At 39.0% G+C, this 25,980-nt stretch overlaps 1 long non-coding RNA gene across 6 annotated transcripts in view; it reads left to right on the top strand.

The window, feature by feature from the left end:
* Positions 1–25,980, top strand: part of LOC109052383 — a 198,364-nt gene that overhangs the window by 98,042 nt on the left and 74,342 nt on the right. For 4 of the 6 annotated variants that reach the window (XR_006157301.1, XR_006157302.1, XR_006157300.1 and 1 more), the window contains one exon: positions 4,645–4,735. This is a non-coding gene — a long non-coding RNA (uncharacterized LOC109052383). Of the gene's footprint in view, positions 1–4,644; positions 10,337–25,980 lie in introns of those variants that run through there. The other 2 variants (XR_006157303.1, XR_006157304.1) reach the window with 2 other exon arrangements.

Raw genomic sequence — 25,980 nt, 5'->3', positions numbered from 1 at the left:
CCCGTCCTCACCTCCTGTGTTTGTCCATGGGCGAGACATCAGTCACAACACTGAGACCTGTCCTTGGCCACTATTGAGCGCTTCAAAATTGGCACCTTCGCTTAATAGGCTTTGGGAATTGTGCCCGGCCACCCGATGTAGATGGCTGTTTATATTTGAGAAATTTAATAAAGTCGGCAATTTTATTGGACAGTGATCCCTTTTGGGCTGAAATTGAGTTTTCTGGACTTGGCCCCTCATGCCCTCTTTTTCTCACAGTGATTTCATTTTGCAGATGTGATATGTTTTGCGCTAATGAAATGCATGTTAGGAGATGTCTCCTGTTGGCCCTGAGAGATGGAGATGACTGCTATTGAGTGACAGGATTGGTGTTAGCTGAATATATGGGTATTATGTGCCACCCGCTGTCCTCTGTCTTCAGACATGGCTAGACTCAATGCATACTAAAAGTGTCTCTACCTGAGTATTTGACATTAGAAGTCATGGGAAAATCACTGCTTCTTAACAATGACAGATTAAAAATGATAATAATAATAAATAAATAAATAACGTCTATAACTCACTTTAAATGTCTAAAACAATCCACATATTTTTTTCTTTGTCTTATTTGATGTTTTTGTTTTGTTTTTTGTTGTTTTGTTTTGTTTTTGTTCTGTTTTGCTGTTGTCTTGTTTTTGTCTGTTTGTTTTGTTTTGCTGTTTTTTTTTTTGGTTTGTTTTGTTTCTTGTTTTTGCTGTTATTTTGGGAGTTTTGAGTTTGGTTTTACTTTGCTTCTTTGCTGTTGTTTTATTTTTTGTTTTCCTTTTCTGTTTTTGTTTTGCGATTTTGTTTTTTCTTTGCTTTCTGTTTTTGATTTTTGCTTTGCTCTGTTTTTTTGTTTGTTTGTTTGTTTTTGATTTGCTATGTTGTTTAATTTTATTGTGCGCTTTTGCTGTTGTGTGTATAAATGCTTTGTTTTGCTGTTGTTTTCATCCCTTTTGTTTTGCTTTGATGTTAATTGTTTTGTTGTGCTATTTTCGTTTGTTTTTTGTTGTTTTATGCTTTGCTTTTCTTTGCTTTGATTGTTGCCCCCTCAAACCAGTCACATATTCCAATATACTTTTAAAGGGGTCATATGATGCTTTTTTAAAGATCATTATTTTGTGTATTTGGTGTAACAGAACATGTTGACATGCTTTAATGTTTAAAAAACACATTATTTTTCAAATACTGTACATTATTGTAGGTCGTTTTCTACAAAGTCCCTCCTTCTGACAAGCGCAGTCTGCTCTGATTGGCCAACTGACCCAGTGCATTGTGATTGGCTGAACACTGCAAGCACTCATCGGAAATGTAACGTCCTTTTCCATAATTGCGAGCTTCATCTTTCAAAATAAATGTAAAGACAATAAATAATGTCCTTAGTTTTACCATCAGTTCAAGCCCGAAAGGGGAACAGAGTCACGTGACAGACACAGTGATGATGCTCGTATGTATTTGCAGTACACAAACCACGGACGGTTAAGACAGCTGACTCTGTGAGTGACCCTGTCTCTCTCTCTTTCTCTCTCTCTCTCTATCTCACACACACAACACGCAAATCTCCACATTTGAACAGTCAATAGCAAATACTTAAACTAATAACAAAACATACTTACAGTAGCTGATTCAGAAGCACCAGATTATCGTAGCAAAGTCAGAATTACCTCCTCTCCTAGGTTCATGAAACGGTCGTCCATAAAATGCATTGCTGTTCTGTTGTAAGTAATCTTAAAGCTTCCTAAATACATCTACTTTCCACATAGTGACGTAGAGATGTGGGGGCGTGTTAGAACAAGGCCTCCATTCACGTAGGACGTAGGGGGTGTGGCAGAGTCTTAACTTTGATAAAGTGAAAGTGAAAGTCGTGACATTTGCCAAGTATGGTAACCCATACTCGGAATTGGTGCTCTGCATTTAACCCATCCAAGTGCGCACACACAGCAGTGAGAAGTGAACACAACGTGAACACACACCCGGAGCAGTGGGCAGCTATATATCCAGTGCCCGGGGAGCAACTGGGGGTTCAGTGCCTTGCTCAAGGGCACTTCAGCTATGGGTATTGAGAGTGGAAGAGAGAGCTGTTCATTCACTCCCTCCCACCTACAACTCCTGCCAGCACTGAGACTCGAACCTGCAACCTTCTGGTTACAAGTCCCTCTCTCACCATTAGGCCACAGCTGCCCCACTCCAAACACTCCAAAGAGAAAGGAAAAATTTAAATCGCATCATATGACCCCTTTAATCCACCATGTAAAGCCTGAATGAGACTGCTGCTGCATTGCAGCATTGCCTCCATCAAGTGAGTGACAGCCTCAGTAAAGTGGGTTGAAATGGCACGCAGCTGTTAATGTCAGCCAGAGTTTATGTCAGATAAAGAATTAATAATGCCATCAGTGGGTTTATTTGTGTGCAGAAATATTTCATTGCTCTTTAATGAGGCTGCATGTCACAAGTGTAAACTTAATTGATATGTGTTTAGGAATTTAGAACTCCCACATCGAATAGCTTTTATGGATCACATTCTCTCACGAAAGTTAATTACCAATATACTTTTATAATGTAACTGTGGGAATATACAGCCTGTCTGAGAGAGACCCGGTGATAAAAGACCTGGTAAAACGTTCCTTCCTGATAATGTTTTCTGGCAGTTGGTTTTAATTTGTCATTATGACTGGTATGACTGGGAAAACAGTGTAGCGATGCATTTGCATTAAGTCGCTGGGGGAACGTGCAGTGATTCCGATGTCAGCATGTAACAAAGACTGGGAAAGTTTTAAATGCTGCAAAAGGGACAGGTGTTCCACATTTGCTTGTTTAAGCCATTTCATGTTTGTGCAGTGGCAGATTTTGATGAGCTCCAGAATTTTTTTTTTTTCTTCAGTGTAGACATATGTGCATCTGTGTCTAATCATGGACGTTCGCATTTCATGCTAGTATCCCCTACATAAGACAATAAGCTACTCAAGGTAAATATATATATTTATATATATATATATATATATATATATATATATATATATATATATATATATATATATATATATATATATATATATATGTGTGTGTGTGTGTGTGTGTGTGTGTGTGTGTGTGTGTGTAATTATTAATAATTAAATATAGAGAGAGAGAGAGAGTTAGATAGATTATTATTATTATTATTAACTATAACAATGAATCCTACAAATAATGTAGTTTAATTCTTAATATATCATCTATGGTATTTATTTAGTATATATATGTACATGTGTGGGAAAATAAATTGTGCAATAGTCATTTATCAGTAATCATCATTATTAAAAGAAACATACATTGTCTAATTGTTTATGGTGGTCAAGCAACGTACAGTACAGTTATATCTTGGCAGAATAATATTGAATTAAACTGTAAATGTGACTCATCCAGTTTGTTTTATGATGATTATTAATGACCATTGCTTAATGTATTCCCTCACATCTATTTGTAATATATTTTCTAATGTAAACACTTAATATGATTGTCCAAATATAAATTATGCAAAAATCAAAATAGCACAATCAGTATCTACTCCTGTGGATTAGACTCTATACAGCACTAACGATAATAAACAGCCTCTGTCAGAAGGATCCAAATTCAAATACTGCATGTAGATGCATTTAGAAAGTACATCACAAGCGTGTGAGTAGTGTTTTTACATTACATTACAGTTGGCACAAGTTCACAGCCTACAGATTATTTGATTTTCATATTCGCTGGTTTTGAAGCATAGGTTTAGAACTCTACTTTTGTTGAAAAAGAAGACTACATCCTTCTATTCTTGCATGGTATATAGAAAGCATCTCTGTGGACTCGTACATGCACGATCACACACAAAGGCTCATTCAGTTGTAGAAAATTACATATCAAACACCTTGGATTATGTGAATGGAGGTTATTTCTGTGGCCCGTTACAACTGAGAGTGAGTGAGATAGAGAATAATAGAGGTGTATTAGACAAGCAGGTCCAGCAAGAAGGGTTGGTATGACAGAGGGCACTCTGAAGAGGGCTATGGGTGGACGGGCTGATGCACAAAAAGATAAGAGGTAGATAACAAGGGATGTATAAGAAGAAGAGAAAGCCAGCCTGAGTTTGGCTGATCTCTTGATCTTGTCAGCTGGGTGATGCTACAGATGAGCAGCGTATCCCAGCGTCCTCTCTAAATCCCTCCTCCCCTCTCTACTGTCAGCAGGCCATCTCCGCTTTTCTTACGGGCCTAACTGGGCTTTAGTGCTGGCATGGGAAGCTCACACCAACTGATTGCTGTGAATTAGGGAGTTCTCCTCTAACACCCCTCACTGCTGCAGTCTCAATGACAGCTGCGATGACATTCGCCCACTGACATCCCACTGTCAGCCATCAACCAGCCCTGAAACTCAATGTTAACACAGTGTTCAAATGTAACTGAGGAAGCGGCCAGCTGTTGTGTGTTTGCATTTGGGTACGGGATGTTAGGTATGTACTGTAAAGTGAACGTGTGTGCAAATTCTCCGGGTGGTGCTCATTAGCAAGCCCAAGCCGATTCTGGCTGTTCCTCACCTGGTTCAGGCTGTCAAAAGAGGATTATCAAATATTCACTGGCTTATGTAGATTTACTCTGCCTTTTTCAGATCTAGAGGGAGAGAGAGAGGGGAGCGATCGAGGAGACGCATCAGGATACCAGCCTGCCTGGAGCTGCACCCAAACATCAAGGGAGTCTGGGTAATGACCTGAACTCTGCTGTACCTCCCTCTTCCACTTTCTTCTGCTCTGTTCCTTGTCACTCGGATGTACCTGCCAGGAACATTTCCTCATTTGAGCAAAGACACATGAGCAGACATAAGCACGTGGCAGTTTAGGGATAATCCTACATTTTCTGGTCATAATGACTGAGCAGTGAACCATATTTCCAAATGAAAGTATACTATAATCCTTTCTCCTCCACCCAAAATAATCAAAAAAGACTCTGGATTTAGCATTCCTTCAACTCTCTCTCTCCACTCTCACTATCTTTCTTTTCCCTTCCACTTCCACTTCCCCTTTTCCATGATGAGATGGAAACTTTAAGTGGAGTACACATGCCCCAGCTCATAACTGGCACAGGTGCAGAGAAACATGCTCAGCGTATGTGTGTATTCACTTTACTGTAAGCGTGTGCGTGTGTACTGTAATTGAAATACCTCTGAGGGCCTCTGGTATGCTTTCTAATAGTGGCACAATTAACATGAAAGTGACTCTCAAATTCCAGAACCAGCTATCCAATCTGTTCAAAAATCTAAACCCTTTCCAGAGACAGAGGCCCTTAACAAACACATGTTTTTCCATCTCCCTTGCTCTCCCTTTTTTGTCTCCTCCAGTCTAGTTCAACATGCCCATCTAACTTGTGAATGGCCTGTGAATTGAAGATCCATTTTTGTCATCGCACCTGTATGGAACGTGTGAGTGTGTGTTTGTGGGTGCGTGTGAACGCTGTCTAATGACCCTCACTCCACTGCACAGGCAGAGATGAAACTGTGATGCCATTTGTTTTGATGTCATAAATCGATGGGATTGAGTCTCCTAGGAGCTTCAGCTGTTCACTCAGCTTGACGGCAAATTACATCACACTCTCATCACTCACCCGCAGATTTGTGTTTTTCAGCCACAGCTCTTTCAAAGTGATCTAGTCTCAGAATAGGACTGAAAATCTCCCACTGTATCAATCCATATCAGGTCCAATGCATCTCCCACTGTATCAGTGTCTGACAAGATCTGTGAGACGCACAAGCAGTTGGTGTGAGGAATTTTTAGCTAGTGTTTGAAATTGGGTACTATGGCTTTTTAATATTAATGTTTTGTGCAGCGTATATATAATTGTTATATGGACTTTTGAAACCATGTTTTCTGCAAGCTTTTTTTGCTGGTGTAATGATCAACCAGTACACCAGCATCCTATTATGATTAACCAGTATACCAACATCTTGTGATGATTAACCAGTACACCAGCATCCCATAATTGTCAACCAGTACAACAGCATCCCGTATTGGTCAGCCTGTACACCAGCATACCGTGATGGTCTAGCAGTACACCGGTATTCCGTGATGGTCAACCAGTACACCAGCATCTCGTGATTGTCAACCAGTACACTAGCATCTTATGATGATCAGCCAGTACATCAGCATCCCATGATGGCCAACCATTACATCAGCATCCTATGATGATTAACCAGTATACCAACATCCTGTGATGATTTACCAGTACACCAGCATCCGGTAATGGTCAAAAAAGTCATCAGCATCCCGTAATGGTCAACCAGTACACCAGCATCCCATGATAGTCAACCAGTACATCAGCATCCCGTGATGATCAACCAGTACATCAGCATCCCGTGATGGTCAACCAGTACATCAGCATCCCGTGATGGTCAACCAGTACATCAGCATCCCGTGATGGTCAACCAGTACATCAGCATCCCGTGATGGTCAACCAGTACATCAGCATCCCGTGATGGTCAACCAGTACATCAGCATCCCGTGATGGTCAACCATTACACCAGCATCCTGTGATGGTCAACCAGTACACCAGCATTCGTGATGGTCAATCAGTACACCAGTGTCATGTGATGATCAACCAGTACACCAGCATCCTGTGATGGTCAGCCATTACCCTTGTATCTCATGATGGTCAACCAGTACAATAGCATCCTGTGATGATCAACCAGTACACCAGCATTCGTGATGGGCAACCAGTACACCAGCATTCGGGATGGTCAACCATTACCCTAGTATCCCATGATGGCCAACCAGTACAATAGCATCCTGTGATGGTCAACCAGTACACTAGCATTCGGGATGGTCAACCATTACCCTAGTATCCCATGATGGTCAACCAGTACACTAACATCCTGTGATGATCAGCCAGTACGTCAGCATCCCGTGATGGTCAAATATTACACCAGAATCCCATGATGATCAACCAGTAAACCATCATCTCATGATGGTAAGCCTGCACGCCTGCACACCTGCATCCTGTGATTGTCAGTTAGTAAACCACTATCCAATACTGGTCAACCAGCACTCCAACATCCTATATGGTCAACCAGTACATTAGTATCCAAAGCACAGCTTTGTTAACACACCAGATCCCATGCCAGTGAACCAGAACACCACTGTCTCCAGCATGCAGAGCGCAACAAATGTTGGTGACTGGCAATGCTGGTCTTTTCAGCAATATATATAAAGAAATAGTCTTTTATTTTTTATTCTAGAATAAACCCTCTGTGGGTTAAAAGGCCTTGCCAAACCAGTCACCAGGGGATCCATTGCCTAAGACCTGCGGTAAATACATTCTCAACAATCAGTATTCAGAATTGATGGCCTGCATATCCTGTAGTGTTTTTTTTTTCAGCCCAGGGTTTGTTTGGATCCCCAAGAGCGATGCCAATTTATTCTGGGTTGTAAAAGATTTAGACTTAGACATTTCTGTAGTCTGGAAGTGTATCCTCATGGCCTGTACACCTATGTGTTTGTTCTGTCTGTTTCCCACACACAAACCGCACTAACACACAGACAAGCACAAACACAGGGAAAATTACCTTGAAATGTGTCAGTCTGACTAATAATTAAGCAAGGCCTTTTAAATGTTCATTGACTAAATCCAGATAAGTTTATACTTTTGTCTGCCCAGCTATGTGTTGTCTATCTTTTAGTTGACATCTGTAGCATGCCATAGCCTTAAGAAAAACAAATAAATTATATTCATAATTTATGTTCCCTGTATTTTGCAATTTTTATTTTTGTTTTATTTTACTTATGATTTTTGACCTTCAAAACCTGTTGTGTTCTATTTGGTAACCATCAAGGTCCTATTATTATTCTTTGAAAAAAGTCTGGTTGGATTAAGGTCCATATTGAGATTGAGACCTACAGGGCAGAGACAGTTCTGTCCAGAGATTTAGCTTTAGGAATCCCATTTCATTGGGTCTGAATGTTTTTGCCTAGTGGTTAAGATAAGGACAGCTGACAGGAGCAAGCATTTATACATGAACTTGATTTGACTGTCCCCTAACAAAAGTTTGATTTCAGTTCAATGCCTTAAAAGTTCATGCATTAATTTATCATATTGCACAATTTAGACTCTTACAGTTGCATTAATGCTAACTTTTTTCTAATGGGTTAAATAGTTAAGGGCCACACTAAACTTTGGGTAAACGTATGTTTCACACTGTTCATACTTGACCCTCGGTTAGTAATTAATCCTGGCTGTTCAAGCTTCACGATTTCCACTGTACATTTCTAAATCCAGAGTTAACAGTCTTATTTACAGATTTAACAGGTCAATAACATTAACTGGAAAAACAAATATGGTTGTGCAACCTGTTTTAACTGTTTACCTATCTGTGAAAATGTCACTATGCAAAGCTACTTTCTCTGTTTAATGTCTCCTAAAGCATACAAAAAATAAAACTTCAATTTGTGTTTACAGTCACATCCAACATTCAAACTAAGTTTATATGTCTGTACAACTCATGAATATTTAATTAGCTAAGCACTATTTCGTTTGTGATTGGTGGTTTGGTACTCTCGCTGTGACTTTCTAACACTGCATAGATTTACACTGTATATCTTTACCACCACAAAATGGTGTTAGAGCTGCAAAAGTGTTGCTAGCAGTGCTCTGAATCAGGTTTATGTAACCCAGACTTCAAAATTACAAGTGTGAAACTTGTATAAAGGGGTATAAAAAGACGCTAACCCCTGATTTAAGTGCACTTGGAAAAGCCCTAAAGAGACTTGAAAATTAATGCTCATCAGGAGAGGTCAATAATGGTCAACCTGTGGGAATGGGAAGTAATGCGAATCAGCCAGCTAATTTCCAACAACCACCTCAATAACAGTATTGATTGCAAGTTACAGCTACAGGTTTAGAATGACAGATCTAAGCAAAGGACAGGAAGATCAAAAAGAAAGAAAGATGACCTCTGACTTGAGGAGATTCCATCTGTTCAGCATATTTTGGTTCAGTTTAAGGTCGGGAAGGTCAAAGTGAAGCAACTTCTGAAAAGAGAGAAAGGCAGATAGCAATGGAGAAGGTACGTTCCTTCCTTTAATGACAGTATTGCAATTCATTCCCACCCAGTGAAAGAGAGTGCATTCCGCCTGTGCAATTTGATGTAACTCCACTCAGAGCTTATTGCGGCACTGAAAGGAGATATTGTTTTCCTCTAGGCACCTGTGACCCAGCTCGCTTGACCGGCCGACATGTGTGAGAAGTGCTAAGTCAAAAAAAAAAAAAAAAGTGGTCAGACCTGCATCATGCAGTTTGATTCAATCTGCTCAGCAGCAGAAACCCCTTCATCCAGATTTATCAGCAAAGAGGACTGGATGAACAGCAGTGGAGAGTGTTGCAGCAGAGCAGACTGCACTGTTATGTTCTTATTAGACAGCTCACTTTCAGTATAGGTACCTTGGTATGTCTCTGGATGACCTTATCTTTCAAAGTTTAATAATTGTGCAAATGGCTGCTTGCCAGGATTCTATGAGAGAGATCCAATTCACTGGCCACACAACCTAGGTGGTCTAAGTTGCATTGCCTGCACTCCATGAGAGATAACCACAAACACACAGACATTGTACAGAATAGTCTGAGTATCAGAAATGTCCCTGAGGGTTCTTTTTGTTTGGAAAGACGGAGAGAGAGAGAGGAAGAGGCATGTGACCTGCTGTTGCTTGTTGTCCCCAATGAATAGTCATTTATCACACGGCATGCTGTCTAGTGTGTAAGGAATCTGTGTCCCTAATTACATTAAACTCACTTTGCCTCCAAGGGTGAAAAAGTTTGGATGTGGCTAAATATGATGCATTACAGCGGGATGCTATTGAAATTCTCATCAAGTTCTCGCTTATCAAAACTACTTCACCCTGTTGGCAGTTCGAGACGCCTCTGAATTAGTTAAAACATACTTAGTATTGATGCATTATGGCTAGGCTGAGATGGAATATACAGCCTTTTTTCACATTTCACATGCTGATTTGGGCAGAAAATCTGCAGAAAAGCTTTCAATGTTGTAAATTGAAAGCAATAAACTGTTATTGATAAGCTGAATCAAATTAGCAAAAATATTTAATAAACACACAATATGGAGAATATTTAGAACTGTGCAAATAACAAGTATTGCAGTTATGCTTTTTGGTTTGTTTTTGTTTTACAGAGATCTGTGAGTGGATCAATGACATGATGTTCATTTTGTCTGCTAATCAATCTGCAATCTATGAATGCATTCCAAAATATATTAAAATGCAATTCATATACAGAATGACTTGAATCCTTGAATATACCCCGAGTATGTGTTACATTTCTGAATGTAAATAAGGCTTTACTGATTATTACTTTTTGAACTAATTACTTTTTATCTGCTAAATTCATGTGGTGAAGCAGAAAAGTACAAAAAATTATATAATAGAGACTCATGTGTGGCCAATAAGTCTTTTAAAAATGTAATTAATTATTATAATGTAATGTAATATAATATAATATAATATAATATAATATAATATAATATAATATAATATAAGATTATTTTATGACAAGGCAAACTTAGTTCAGGTTGCAAAGTGTCATGTGGTACATCTCCCAAAAAAGTAAAAGTGCAATAAAATGTTTATGCAACATATATATATATATATATAACATATTATACTGACATGTATTCAGTGTGTAAAATATTTTATATTATATAATGATATAAATATAATAAATAAAAATATTACTTTTTACTTAATTACACCACATGACATTAAACTGGGACTTTTCTTGAAAATTGTATTAAAGTCTAAACCATGTGAAACCAATATATATCCAAAGCATATTTCTAAGAATTATGCCTTCTTTATTACGGACAGTTTTATGTCATTTACCGGGGTGCAGATTCTGTTTGGGTCTGGTTATTGCAGTATTGTAAGCAAGCATAAGCTTTATAACAATTCTCAGCTGAATGCGTAATATATTGCTGTTGTCAAGTTGAAATGCTACACATTTTATATCCATTGCTGTGTTCTGATGAGAACGAAACCCCACATGGCTCATCAGAATCATGGGAAATATAGATCCAGTATATAGCAGTTGTTCCTAAACATCATCATGATAGTGCTGGTAATTATTGAACAGATACCGTGTGGGATGTTTCACGCTTTATGAATAATGGAGATTAAAATGAGATTGGATATGTCTTTAATGGGTCTCATGAATCAGACAGTATCCAGCTGTTTGTGGTGTAATCTCAAATGTTTAATTCATCAGGAAATAGATTCTGGGGTGAGATATTACTCATTATCTTTGATAGAGTGACATTTCACTGGTTGTCACATTTAACGGCCCTCCTTTCTGATTTTAGATGTATGTGAGGGATCTCCTCGCAGTCTGCTATCACGCATCAGGCGATAAAACAGGACCTCATTACTTAATTAAAGCTGAGGCCATTCATTAATTAAGTAATGGCTTTCTGGGTGTTAATGGCGATGTCTTCGTATTCCCTGCTGTTAGCCTCTAATGTTTCTGTGTGGGAACTTGCATGAATATGGTGACCTGACTTTAGGAGATGGAGTCTTCTATTCGCCCCCTCCACCCTCAAGTTCTCGTCTGGCTGACTCTCCCAGACTGCAGGTAATGATTAAAGTGATCATGGCCCCATTTTCATTGCTTCTTCTGAGGGATGTCACTGCCCGAGCCAAAATGCATTTCCAGCATGTCTAGAATTCATAAACCTGTTGGCGTAGCACTCGGGGCGTCTGTACGTTTTGTTTAAATTGGATGAAAAATAAAGTATTGACTGTGATATTGATCGGTCTGGTGTTGCTGTAGGTTAGAGTGCTCTATATGTACGCCGCTGTATACAGCTGTAAATGAGCTTTGTTTTGCTGGGTGTCCTCTCCACCATCCTCAGCACATTACAGTGAGTACACAGGGCAAAGGTCGCATTTGCAGCAGCTCCGCTGTGTGCACAGTAGGTGCTCCGAGAGCTTACTTTAACAACCTGGACTCCATTAGATGCTGACATTTCAGTGCACTGCTCCTTCACATTTTTCATATTTGTTATCTCTCTCTCTCTTTGTTGAACTGCGTCCTTAGAGTACGTGTCCACAAAGTGCTGTGTTTGCATATTACAATTAAGAGGTATGTGAAGGTTAAACTTTTTCATTTTCATTTATTACAATAGAGGGTTAACTTACCTTAATAATTTATTTACCCTCATGTTGCTCCAAACCCAAATGAATATCTTCTTTTCCTATAAAAACTCAAGAGGAGAAATTTTGAAGACTGTGCTGTTGCTCTTTTCCACACAGATGCAATGAATTAGAATCGATCCTTATGCGCAAATATTGTAATGTTATTATTGATTTACATTAGTTATTTTTTTATGTAAGAAAGCTATAAGTTTGGATTGACATTAGGGTAAGTAAACGACAACAGAACAGAACAGGGTTTCACCTTAGATTTACGATTTAATCTCTTAGTTTACCATTATTGTGCATAGAAATAATCCTTATTCATACAACACTGCAATTGTTTAGATTACTCTATTACACTGCAAATGCAAACAGCAAGGACTTCAGCTTCTATTTATAGCTACATTCTAAATTCTGTTAAGTAACAGCATGAGTTTCATATAAGCGCATACGGCTGGTTTTGCTGCATTAGTGAATGCTACTCATGTTGTCAGCAGTATTCTGTTAAGCACACTTCTCATTGACTTCTACATGAGTCTGACCTTGCGTGCATCTGCGAGCAATTCTCTGTAAACTGTTTACTCTCTCCATACAGGGGGTCTTCATTTGTTAACGCTCTGATGACATCTGACACATCAGTGATAGGATTTGGGCCCCGTATGCTGGATTAGCCCCATTTGGTTAGCAAGGCATTATTCCATTATGAGTCCTGAGAGCCCACCAGCTGATGCTGCGTCTGTCTCGCTGCCTGAATGCAGAAATCCAGAAGCAAATGCATGAATAGCATGAAGACGGGCAGCCATGCTCGTCACACGTCCTCCAACGACCTTGCTGGTTCTAACTCTGGAAAATAATTACTATCCACTTCACCTGATTTATTAGATTTGAGTCTTCCTGATAAAATATGGTTATGTGTCACTGTGTCTGCGTGAATGTGAAAGTAATAAATGATTATGCAGTCATGCATGCTAAGCCATGCATACTATAGTACATTCCTGTTTTAAACAAACCGCTAATCATAATATTATACATTTATGCATAATTTATCCCATGCTGTTTGTTACACACATGAATGACAACCGAGTGAATGACAACATTGGAGCCCACTGTCTTTCACTGGATGGACCAAAAAAAAAAAACCCTGAAACCAGCCTAAGCTAGTTGGCTAGCAGTGTTGGGAAGTAACTAGTTACATATAATGGAATTACTCCTTAGCTGACCCATAGCTGGTTTGCAGGCTTGATTTAGAGGGGCTTTGACCACTTCTTTAGCTGGTCTGGCTGGTTTTAGCTGGTCAAACTGGGAGACCAGCTGACCAGCCAGCTAAAACCTGCTGAACACCAGCTTGGCCGGGCTCGTAGACCAGCTTCACCAGCTCAAACCAGCTGGTTTTCAGCAGGGAAAAGAAATCTCCACATTCAGATACAGATGGTTTTGTCATTGCGTTATTTACAAATAGCTTGACTGCACACCCCTAGTAAAGGCTATTGACTATTGAGCAACATCCTGGAAACCACTACTCAACAGACTATTCATTTTCTTCGGTTCATGTTAGTCTAGTTTGAGTTATTATGATGGGTGTAATGCATCAGGAATATCAGGTTTAAATATATTTGCTTACGCCTGTGATTTGAAATATAATATTGTGGTATGCATTGTCCCGATTGAGTAGCACATCCATCTTGCCTCGGCAGCGTATGTTTGTTTAAACTCACTCATAGCGTGTTGCAATGTCGGCACGATCAAAAACAAAAAAACGCACAATGCAGCACAACATTTCTCTTTATGAATCAGTTTTATGGTCCATCTATAAAACTGTGAGATCTACAGGATTTGCACCTGCAAGTTTATAGCAAAACACATAAATCTCTTGTTACCTCTAGCTGTCAGAGAGCACATCTCGCTATAGGAGTTCCACAGCTGGAGTCAGTCAGCTAAAGCAACGGGGCAAAAGAAAGAGAGGAAGATGGAGGAAGAGAGACTTAGAAGTCAGGTCCAGCCAGCAGAGTTGGCGCTTTACTTCCTGTCCATTTTAAACCCACTCTGTTATTTGTAAGCCTTGTTCTACCTGAATAAAACATGCCATTAAATAATGCAAATGTCAGTGGACAATGCTGAAAACTCTTGAGAAAGGTCAGCCGAGGCACAGGTTGCAGCATTATCAGATACACAGGGACCTGTGTACAGCATGCCGAATCCCTGTGATCCATATTTCATTTTGTTTGCAGTCCAACAACAGTGGAATAATTATCGCGGGCTGAGTGGCGTGAAATATTTAGCTCTGATTTTAACGAAATACTCATGAGGAGAATGTGGCCCAGTCCTTCATAAGAGTACGGCGATATTTTGATCTTCTGTATGTTTTTATTACTGTGCTTTACATGGCTTTAGGGCCAATGTTTTAGTGATGAGGAACGGGTGGTTGACTTTGACGAACAAGACAGAGGGAGAGAGAGGGAAGTGTGCGGACTCCTGTTCATAGAGTTCGGTGAGGCCGTGCTATGCCCTCATTAGAGTCAGAGTCTCTACAGTCATATATATACCATCACTGTGTGCTGTGTGTTTGGGGTCTTGCCAGTAGCAATGGAACATTCTGAGGAAAACAACATCTGTAAGAATGCTTCCATGACAAGAAGGTCCAGCAACCTAAAACTGGTGTACACTGTTAAGAAAACTCTTCAAAGTGCTTCAATGCTCCTGTGCAGCACCTTAAGTTTAGTGAAGAACTCAAGCATAATTTTTGCGGTATAGGGTTCTTGGGGTGACTACGAGATACTAAGGCAATTACAAAAGTTCTTAAAGTTACAATGAAATAGAAGTAGTGACAGTCATTCTGTTTTTTAAAAAAAATAATAATAATCATAATAATCATAATAATAAATAATCTGGCTGGGGATTTGGTTCAATCCATTGGCCATTGATTGGATTTTGAGATGTGGTGGTTACTTTTAAAAATGGAGGGAAATCTGAATGACAGCTTGCAGTTTGGGTAAAGCAGGTCTAATCACAGACAAAGTGTTAACGGCAGTATGAACTGATGAAAATATTTGACTTTTAAGGTAATCACCTAACCTAGATAGTGTTTTTTTTTTATTATTATTATTATTATTGTTTAATCATCCCATGTAAATATCAGAATGTTAGTGAGAGGAAGAAAAAAAGACTTTCAGATATAAACCTGCAAATGTGATGGACATAAGTTATGATCATCTTTGGTATCTCCTTTATAGGCATTGTGAGTAAAACAGCACTATAGTTAACAAAGCACATGTACAAAAGACCTGAACACAAGCGCTGCAACCTGTTTTGCAGAATATGGAAGTTTTTTGCACATAACCACTGTTGTAAGAAGAGGATACACACACATACACACACCCAAACTGTCACTGGGGCAGTACTATAACTCTATATTAGTACTAAGACATTTTTCACAATATCTTCTTTTTGCTGTCTACAGAAGAAATCAGTAAAGGGCAGAGAGATCTCTGATTGGCTAAAAACAAAAGTGTGGGCTGCTTACACGACTTCTCAGTCTAGAGCTGCCACAGAAACAGCTTTTTTTCAGGATGCCAATGATATCTGTCTGACAGTAGGGACATTCTCAGAATGATATTCCAATACCTTTATAATACAGTGACTTTATAATGTTTCTCCTACGGCATCAGTCTGTAAAACCTTTTCTAGAGTGTATGTGAAGCTTGGCCAAAGCGAGATAATGGTCTGAATGTTTCTTTTAAAAATGGTAATGTAACCTCTGAGTTCAGGATGAATTATTCACAATCTTGATCATAATAATGCTGAACATTTTTCTTCAATCCAATAATTGTGCATTAGGAAGTTTCCAGCATCAGGAACATTGTGTGTGGAGCTGAAAGTGTCCATTTCATTTGAGTGAATGCTAAATCATAATCATGAGTTCCCAAACGTTTCTTTCCTAGTATCTTCCAGTCCGCCTGAGTTCTGTATTAATGAGAAACAGGAATTTTTCCTCGGATTCTTAGAAAAGACATGTATCTCCACAAGGATTCCTCACATAATTCAATAGAGATTCATCTCAATTACTCGATCAATTTAATTACAGACGTTGCCCAAGGATAACCATAGATCTCTTTTTATGTTAACCATCTTTTGCACACTGTTCCTTTCTTCATCTTTAAAAATCTTTAAGTGTGGGAGTCCACATGTGGTTAATAGGAAAGACACCCTAACCCAGTTTTAAACAAATCTCGATTAAATTCAGATTTTTTCCATGAAATGCCTATAGCGTTTACCGTTCTCTCTCCGTGTGTCCTCCTGGCACAGTGTCTGGGAGCTGAGCCACTAAAGAAGGTGCGATCTATGCCCATAAATCCCCTGCCACCTGATAAATGCCTGTTTCATTTACATTGCTTGGGCTGAAACAACACACTTTAATGTATATTTAGCCCCAGCGAAACCACTTCCTGAAAGCTCTGGAAGAGAGCAGTCTGCCTCAGCAAATTACTAAAGGAATGTCAGAAGTGAGATGAGGACACTTTTCGGGAAAAGCCGGTTTATATTATGCAGGCCTGTTGGTTGTGACTACCTCAGTGTCCTAAAACATTGCCGTGTGTTAATTTAACACACACATTCCCAACTCGCTCCAAAAAACACAGTGTATTATAGATAGATAACTTTCTCCATGCTGGTATTTATTTTCGTGTCATTTTTCAAAGTTATTGCCTCAGAAAATATTTGCAAAAAGGTGATGTCAGTGGGCCATCTGCCAAGTGTTTCATATTACTTATAGTGAGAAGAAATGTTTTGAGAATATAAACCATGAGGTTAAAAGGTCATGGCTGTGAAGCTCTATACGATGATTTATACAGATTTTAGAAAACATTAAGAAGGTTGCATTTGTTTGGTCTGGAGTGAGGCCACTAATACATGATCTGTGTCCCTTCTTTCCACTGAGTTATGGTGTGATTATAGCGCTCATTCGTGTGGGTCACAGTTTTAATGGTTTTCTTTCACGTCGCACATTGTGCTTTGCGAAACTGGAAAACACTCTCCACCAGAACGCTTTAAATCAAGGTAGCTATGTGATTTAATTTTGAAGCTCCACTATTTGCCATGTTTTAAACTGTCGTAGATAAATGAGCCAAGAACGAATATTGTCGTCATAACCCAGTGAGACACTGAGCCATTTAAAATAGCTTTCATGCTACAGTGTGGGGAGAATGGAGGCCGTTGCCTCAGCTGGTGTTTAGAGGAGAGGACATGAGCAGCATTTGAAAACACCTGTGGGTTTAGCCGAAGAGATAACACAAGAACTACTATCTGTCAAAACAAGAGCCAGAAAAGCTCTCTCACTCTTTTTAAGCACATTCTTGAACTCCCAGCCCTGTCATACAACTGTCAATCGGTCTAAGAGACACAACAGCCTCAGGAAAATATCACTCCATACATACACACAAGTGTAACCAGACTTTTGACTCGCGGCGTAAACACCGGCCATCATTTCAACTTATTCTGGCCAAGAACTGCCTACATAGATAGGAAGAGACCACCTAACTGAGATGTAAAGTGACTAGTCACTGGTCACAGTTTTGATTTACATGACTTTTAAAGGCAGAGTTATATGAAACACATGATGCCATAATAATTGACTAGTGAAACCACACTCATACACACAATCAAACAGAAAATGAATGTATATAGAATTTGTGATTAGAAATTCCATCTATCCGAAACTTTCTAATATGTACAGTACAGCTGATATAGTTCACATTTACTGCTGTTCAAATCCAGTCATTTCAAAAGGAATTCATGCAAAACCAGAATTTCTAGTGATGGTGAAAGATTTTCACATTAGGTTTAAACTGTTCAGAAAAATATATTTTTTAACCAACAGAAAGCTACTTGGTTTGGACTTGGACAAAAAGGTCTACTTTTCATTGTCAAGTCAGCAATCCATTCACATCATTGTTACAACATTGCCATCCAATTTTTGTAACTGCGCATACAGTACTTTGTATGGGCATGTCGCACATGTACATTGACTTGGTTTTGCACTAATCAGTTGTTCCACAAGGTGGCAACACTGGCCTGAGCTGTTGTTTCACAGTAGAAAACAAAACTTTAGAGATGGAGCAACAACAATATAGCAAAGACTGCAACAACAACATATGGCTGCATATACAAGCGGGTTATGAGAGGGCCACAACTTTAGTTTAAAAGAATACAAATGCATTTTATCAATCATATATTCTAAAGAGAAATATAGCAGATGCCGGACAAAAATAAAGCTTTATAGAGCTCATGTGTTAACCACCTGCATTTGTGTACACCTAACATGTACTATACTTTGAAAGGCTATGCGAACAACTGTGTACAGTAAACATAAAAAAGAAATGTACTTTGGCCTTAATTTGTACAAATCATTCAGATTGGAACTGGTGATTTCAGTCTGCACTTTTCATTTTGGTGATCAATATGCATCCAGACTAAACAAGCACATACACCTGACTGCAAATGCACACAGACTCAAACACAGATTATAAATATTGAACATATGGACATTATATATCAGAATAATATCAAAGTGACTGCACATCCGTGATAAATCACCACTGCAGATAACGTAAAGGTGCTGCACTACAATAAAAGCACAGATGAAAAACTATATTGGGACGTCTCATTGTGCAGCTTTTTCTTTATTGAGCATCTATTGCATGTCTCTATTATAAACTGCAGGCTCATTTGTCATTCGGGCAGATCACTGGTCCTCTCGCTCACATGCTTCCTGACTTATGTCAGTCTGGTAAGAATAGCTAATTTAATGACTTCCGATGTGAGAGGACTTGGCATTCGGCGCTCAGCATCAAAATGCTCTAAAACTAATGTGCGACCTGATTATTTACAGTGCTCGATGCCTCAAGAAGCAGACCTGATGTTCTCTCTGTTTTCATGGTATTGATTTTTCCTCCAGTATCCATCATATCAATCCTTTCACTCCGCAAATAGACTACAGATCCTGAGAGATGGCGCCCTAAGTGGGGACGCTGAGATCTGTTCCCGTGACCGTTTGGCGCTTGATTCATGACTCCTGGTGCTCATGATGGATGGATTAGCCATCACAGGTAATTCAGTTAGCATCTTCAGGCCTGTAAGTAAGTGGGGGTGGGGGGGTGTGGCGAAGTGGATTCACTGTGTCCATTTGTGTCAGGACGTGATTTCATGTCCCGCACTGACAGCCTTTGACCTCTGTTCTGTATGTTTGTGCTTGGCTCGTTTTTATATCAGCTCTCTGTCGAGGTCTTTGTGTGTTGTTTGGCAGTAAAGTGATAATGTTTTTTTTTTTTTTTTTTTTTTTAAAAAGGACATCAGGCTGCTTTATGGTCAAGGGAAGTCGCTATGGTCCTTCCCAATCCTTTTAAAATGATTTATCTGAGATTGATTCATTGAGGATGTGAACAGTATTGGCCTTTAAAGTGTTCCAGTAGAAGATGGTAGCTGGAAATCTGTTTGCTAGATTTGTGTCCAAGAAGATCGTGAGGTTTATAGCTCAATGACTTGGTCTTTTTTGCATTTATTTATTTATTTATTTACTTATAGAGGATGTATACATGTAATGACTTGAATGCACATTTTAATATTTTTGCGATAAGTTATTTTTAAGGTAAAATATATATCATGCTTAGGGTTAAGCCTTATATTATAATGGAAAATTATAAAATGTCATTAAACGGATACATTTCATGAAAAGAAAACATAGTAATACAAACTTTTTTTTTTTTTTTGGAAAAACAGCAAAACCATTTTGTTCAAATATTATAAATATTTTGGGAAAAAAAAACATTAAAAGGGGCATGAAATCATTACTTAATTTTATTATTATTATTTTCATAATTGTAGAATTAATATTTAAAAATGTGTAGGAAATATATATATCATATTGCAGTCGATGCATTTATTTTTTATTGACCCATGGGCTGTACTCAGAGTCTCATGGTTATCATTAAAATACTGAGAATATCCCTGCTAATAAAAGAGTTGTTGAAACTGACAAAAACATTTGTGTTTACAACAGCCATGCTGTGGACTGTAGTGACGAACTTACGACGTGATGATGAACATGATAAAAAAGGCAATGACAATCGCCCACTGTCCTGCTGAAGAGACCTCATGATCTGCATTTGTGTCCATGGCACCATGCTAATCTCTTCATTAAGTTTATGGCCGGTCAACCAACATAACTCTTCACTGCGGCAAGCCTTTGTTGTATGAACTCAGTAGTATGTTTACCAGTCGCCCTTGTCCTGGGGCCACTGCCAAAGTGTGTAGGAGACAACAGAGGACAGTGTATGCTTGTAAATAACACCATTCTCTCAGCATGCCTGCATGACCGTCTTACTATATGACCACCCCCACCACACCTCAAAACATTAGCAGAGGACCCCTCTATGCCCAAGGACTCGTAACCTTTGTGAACCCAGTGCACTGGAAGCTCCCTGTCTTCCCAAAGGGGGTCTGTTAGTCTCACTCAGCTAGTGTACAGCCAGCGCACAGCTCAGGTTTTGTTTCTCGTGTAAATTTTGTTCTTTAGCCCTATCCATGAACAAGCCCCAGTTGTCGAGAGAATGGCTTGGTGACGGAAGAGAATGAAAGAGCAGACTGTGATGCGCTCTGTCTTTGTGTGGACTTCTGCATTCATGGGCCCATGTGACTTCAGCAGCAGGCTCTTTGGTTTGGCACAGCACAACACCACCGCATTGTAAATACCCAAATGAGTTTGGATGCCTAATCGCTGTTTTTTTTTTTTTATTTGGGACTGCCGTGCAGTAGACTTTGTAATAGTTTTGAGCTCCAGGATTTTTTTGTTTGTTTGTTTTTGGATGGATGGACAGTAAGAATGTATGTATAGATACATTGAGTATGTGAATGGATAGATGGATGGAGGAAAGGAGGGATTATATGGATGAAATGATAGGATGGATGGATCAATAGATGGAGGGAGGGAGTATATGGATGGATGGATTGATAAAGTGGATGATGGATAGATGGAGTATATGGATGATTGATAGAGTGGAAGAATGGGTGAATGAATAGGTGGATGGATGGATTGACAGAGTGGCTGGAAAGAGTATATACACTAGATGGAAGGAGTGATTGGATGGATGGATGGATGGATGGATGGACAGACAGTAATAATGTATGTATGATTCAAGTATGTGAATAGATGGATGAATGGAGAAAAGTATTATATGTATGAATTGATAGAGTGGGTGGATGGATGGATGATTGATTGATTGATTGATTGATTGATTGATTGATTGATTGATTGATTGATGGGTCAGGGTTAGATGGATAGATTGATAAAGTGGATGGATGGATGGATGGATGGATGGAGTACATGGATGGTTGATAGAATGGATGGATGGAGTATATGGATGATTGATAGAGTGGAAGAATGGGTGAATGAATACATGGATGGATGGATTGACAGAGCGGATGGATAAAGTATACACAGTAGATGGATTGATAGGATGGATGCATGTATGGATGGATAAATAATAGATAGAGTGGATGGATGGATGGATGGATGGAAGGACAGTAAGAATAGTTGTATAGATGCATGGAGTATGTGGATGATGAATGGATGGAGTATATGGATAGACTGATAGAGTGGAGGGATGAATGGATGGAGGGAGTATATGGATGGATGGATGGATGGAGGAAGTATATGGATGGATTGGTAAAATAGATGGATGGAGGGAGGGAGTATATGGATGTATTGACAGAGTGGAGAGAGAGATTGGTGGATGGATTGACAGAGTGGGTGAATGGATGGATAGAGTAGAAAGATGGATGGAGTATATGGATGGAATGATAATGTGGAGGAATGGGAGGATGGATGGATCGAGTATTGAAGGAAGGAACAGATGGATGGATAGATGGAGCTATGGAGTATATTGATGATTGATAGAGTGGAGGAATGAGTGGATGGATGGATGGATGATAGATAGATAATAGAGTGAATGGATGGATGGAACTGTATAAAACTGACAAAATGTGCAATTCGCATGTAGATTTAATTAACTTTTTTTGTGCATTCAAAATCTACTCAAAAATATACATGATGTCTGCACGACAGTGGTGTTTTATTAGGTGTTTTAAAAAAATTGGAATTTTGTTGTTTGTTTGCTGTTCAATTTGTTTAAGTACAGGATGAAAAAATGAGTTTTTAGTATCTTTTTTTTTTTTTTCAATAAAAAGTGATGAAAAGAGGGTCCGGGCCGCATCGTCTCACCCACAGCAAATATGCAGTAGCAGATTTGGGATCTGCCTTTGTTCTGCCGGCTTCTTTGTCTGGCTCGCTCTGCGTGTTGTCTGAGGGCTAGCGCTGCTTTAAAACAGAAGTCCTACTGGGCTCCAATTAAGACCAGCAGAAGAATTAATGAACAAGTCCTCCAAGTCAGCCTCAGCTCTCAACTGCTCTATTTATCAGACTGCTCAGGGGGACACATGGTCTCAATTCAAACCCACAATTTCTGTCTTCACTAAATTAAATATGTGTAATTTATGTTTTTATAAACATAGATGACCTTGCCATCAGCTATAGAAGTTCTAGTCATTTGAATCTTTCTCATTTGTACCCCTCCTCACTTTTTGCTCTTCTTCATTGTATTGCATTTCATTTCCCAGCATGCCCATAAGCCATGTTCAGGTTTCTCTGTCGACTATAAAATCGGATGGTTGGAGGGCAACTGGGAGAAGAGGGATGTTCCGCAGAAATGCATGCTGTTCAAAATATCGTTCAGAGAAAAGAACATCAATAGGTGAAACAGACTTTAGCATTGTTTCTTTTTTTTTTCTCCCTGAATAGCTCTGGAACACAGAGCAGTGATTTAAAGATATTTCATTTTTTGTCACAGCAAGTTTTTTTATGTTTCAAATGTTGGATGTTGTTTTCTAGCACGACATGCACCAGTGTGTTTAAAGTGGGGGAAAACCTTGAAGATAGAGATAAAAATGAAAGTAAATTAAGATTTATGTACGTGATGATACTACATCATCTTCCTTTGAAAACAAAACATTGCTTTTAGATTCTCTGTGTTTACTTGAAATTAATATTGGGACCACAATTGTTATCATGAATATTCAAGTTCTTTTTCTTCTATTTCTTCTTCTTGAAGCTCCAGCTGCAAACAGAAGCATGAGAAGTGTGTATTATCTTGCATGTGCAGTGTTGTGGTCTGAATGCATTTATACCTGTCCTCCTGTGTGCAAGCAAACATTATTTAAAGTCACTAACTCATGCCCTTTACCTTTCAGGTTTCAGCATCTAGCCAAATTTTCCATCAATTTACATATGCATTTTGTTGTGTAAACAGAAGCAAGCGGTCCAGAGCACTCCTCCCAGACACAGAGTAACGTAGAGACCCTGATGAAGACAGATCCTATCGTTAACATTGCACTCACAGAGGGCCCCATAGGGAACCGTGTAAATGCTACTAGCCTTTTCTCTTAATGTAGGTGTCTCTGTTATAGATTGTTTGCCATTTTGAAAAATATGCAACCGTGTCTTTTGCCATTTTTTACATTTTTGCATGAGGTACCACCAATGCTATGAATACTCAGTCACATATGCTGATACTCGCTACCTGAGACTTTTGCTTTTATAAACATATTTAAACATATATGTTTGTGTCATATTCATACCTGCCAGCTTTAGTTTTGTGTGATTAAGCTTATGATGCACACAACTGAGCTAATGCTACCACATCACAAATTTACCTGCAGAAAAAGCTGTGACATTGTTAATGAGCATAATGTTTATGGCAGCAAATAGCATCACTGATGAAAACAGCTAGAGATGTTATTTTGTGTAATTTACTTTATTTATTTATTTTCTCAGTGCAGTGAAGTATTTTCTTTTCATCTTTCAACATTTTCTTAGAAAGTGGAAATGTGTTGAAGTGTTGCCAGTCGAAATTGTTTACAATTTTTCAAATGTACATTAATACGTAAGGCAACATATGGGGGAACAGTGTTTCTAAACAAATCAGTGAAATGTATGATTCAGTGACTCACTCAAAAAGACAGTCACTTGTTTCATTTTGTGACTAAACAAATCAGTGTTTTGAGCAATTCATTTGAGTGAACAAAGCAATGACTCATTCATAAAGATTAATCACTTATTTTTTTAGTGAATCAATCATTTATTATAACAAACCAGTTGAGTGAATGATGCAACTGATTCATAAAGACAGTCTCTCATATCAGTTATGTATAAATTTGTGTTTTTGAATGAACTGTCTTAGTGAACGATTCAGTCACTCGTTCATAATCAGTCACTTGTTTCGTTATTGAATAAATCAGTGATTTTGAGCAAATTGATTGAGTGATATTATCTTTTAACGTTGTGATATGGTCAGCGCTTGCAGTCCCTGCAGAATCCTGTATACCAGTAACCCAAACCCTACCTAGTTATCCCAGAAACCACACCAATCACTGCTGTTTGTGTCAAGCTGTCAGATTTCCTGGCAGTAAAGGAGGAGAAACACACACACACACACACACACACACAAAAAAAGAAACCATCTCTCGCCTAGTGCAAAAAGAAAGCCAGTGTTTTTGTTTGTTTGTTGTTTTCTGTTCAATCAATACAGCCTCTTTTTCTTTACAAGGCTGTCAGCACTCCGTCAACAGCAGACACCTAATATTCTGATTTCATTACCTCCCCCTGTGCTGGCCCTCCAAAGATGGACTGCTCGATATTGGCAAACAAAGCTCACAATGCTCCTCATTCATATTGGGACACCGGTTGGGTTGGGTAGTGGGCTGTTCTATAGCTCAAAAAAAAAAAAAAACCTGGTTGCTCGTTTTATAAACCCTGAGTCGTGGAGAGAGAAAGAAAGATGAGGTAATGCAGGGGGAGCAAAGCAGCTGATAAAGAGCTTCTCTCTCCTCCTCTGCGCTCTCCCTTTTTCACCCTCACCCTCTGTCTTTCTTTCGCTCTCCTCTATCTCCAGGGCACAGACACAGGTATAAAAGAATCACAAATTGTTTTTGGCCCAGGCCCAAGTAAGCCAATCACTGTCTAACCGGAGTGATCTCATTCCTATTAAGACCATTTGTTCCGTTCTAAATCCAATATCTGTACTGTCAGTAATAATGCAATTTCAGAAGGAAGCAGGCGAAAGGAATGAGGACAGGATAACTGGGAATGTATCTATGGTGCTTTGACCAATGTAAGCCTGGAAGCAATGCATTGTGGGCTGTATTCAAATTTATATGTGAATGATAGAACAGATATGACAAGAATAGGTGCCCTGAGAAATCGTATTTGTCTCTGATGGCCTTTGGTTCTGTGAACAGCCAAACTAGCCAGTCTGAATGCTAACCAATCAGAAAGCACCTTCTGCCTGTTAGTCATTTTGCATGTTTGGATTTGCTGAGTATACCCAGAGTATGAATATTTCATTCTGTCAGTCACTCTTTGTCAACTATATAGCAATCCCCAGTTGTTGCATCAACATTTTGCTTTAATGTATTTTTATATTCTTGACATTTCTTCAACTTATATTGCTGTCTGTGCACAGCTGTAACTGCAGGTATCTCCCATGGTGCCGTGTTAATTGTGAGTAGCTGGCTCATATCTACGCAAGTGATCAATAGTGATTTCCCAGAGTACCTAGTAAATCATGAGAAAAGTCAAACAAACGTGTGTAAACAAACTCAGCAGTACTCAACTCCAACCCAGCACATGTGATTTGGCTTGTCTATCTCTGAGGACCCGT

This window comes from Cyprinus carpio, chromosome B19, assembly GCF_018340385.1.
Source record: "Cyprinus carpio isolate SPL01 chromosome B19, ASM1834038v1, whole genome shotgun sequence".
NCBI lineage: Eukaryota > Metazoa > Chordata > Actinopteri > Cypriniformes > Cyprinidae > Cyprinus > Cyprinus carpio.
Note: the sequence above shows the minus strand (reverse complement) of the source record. Positions and strands in the feature narration are given on the sequence as shown.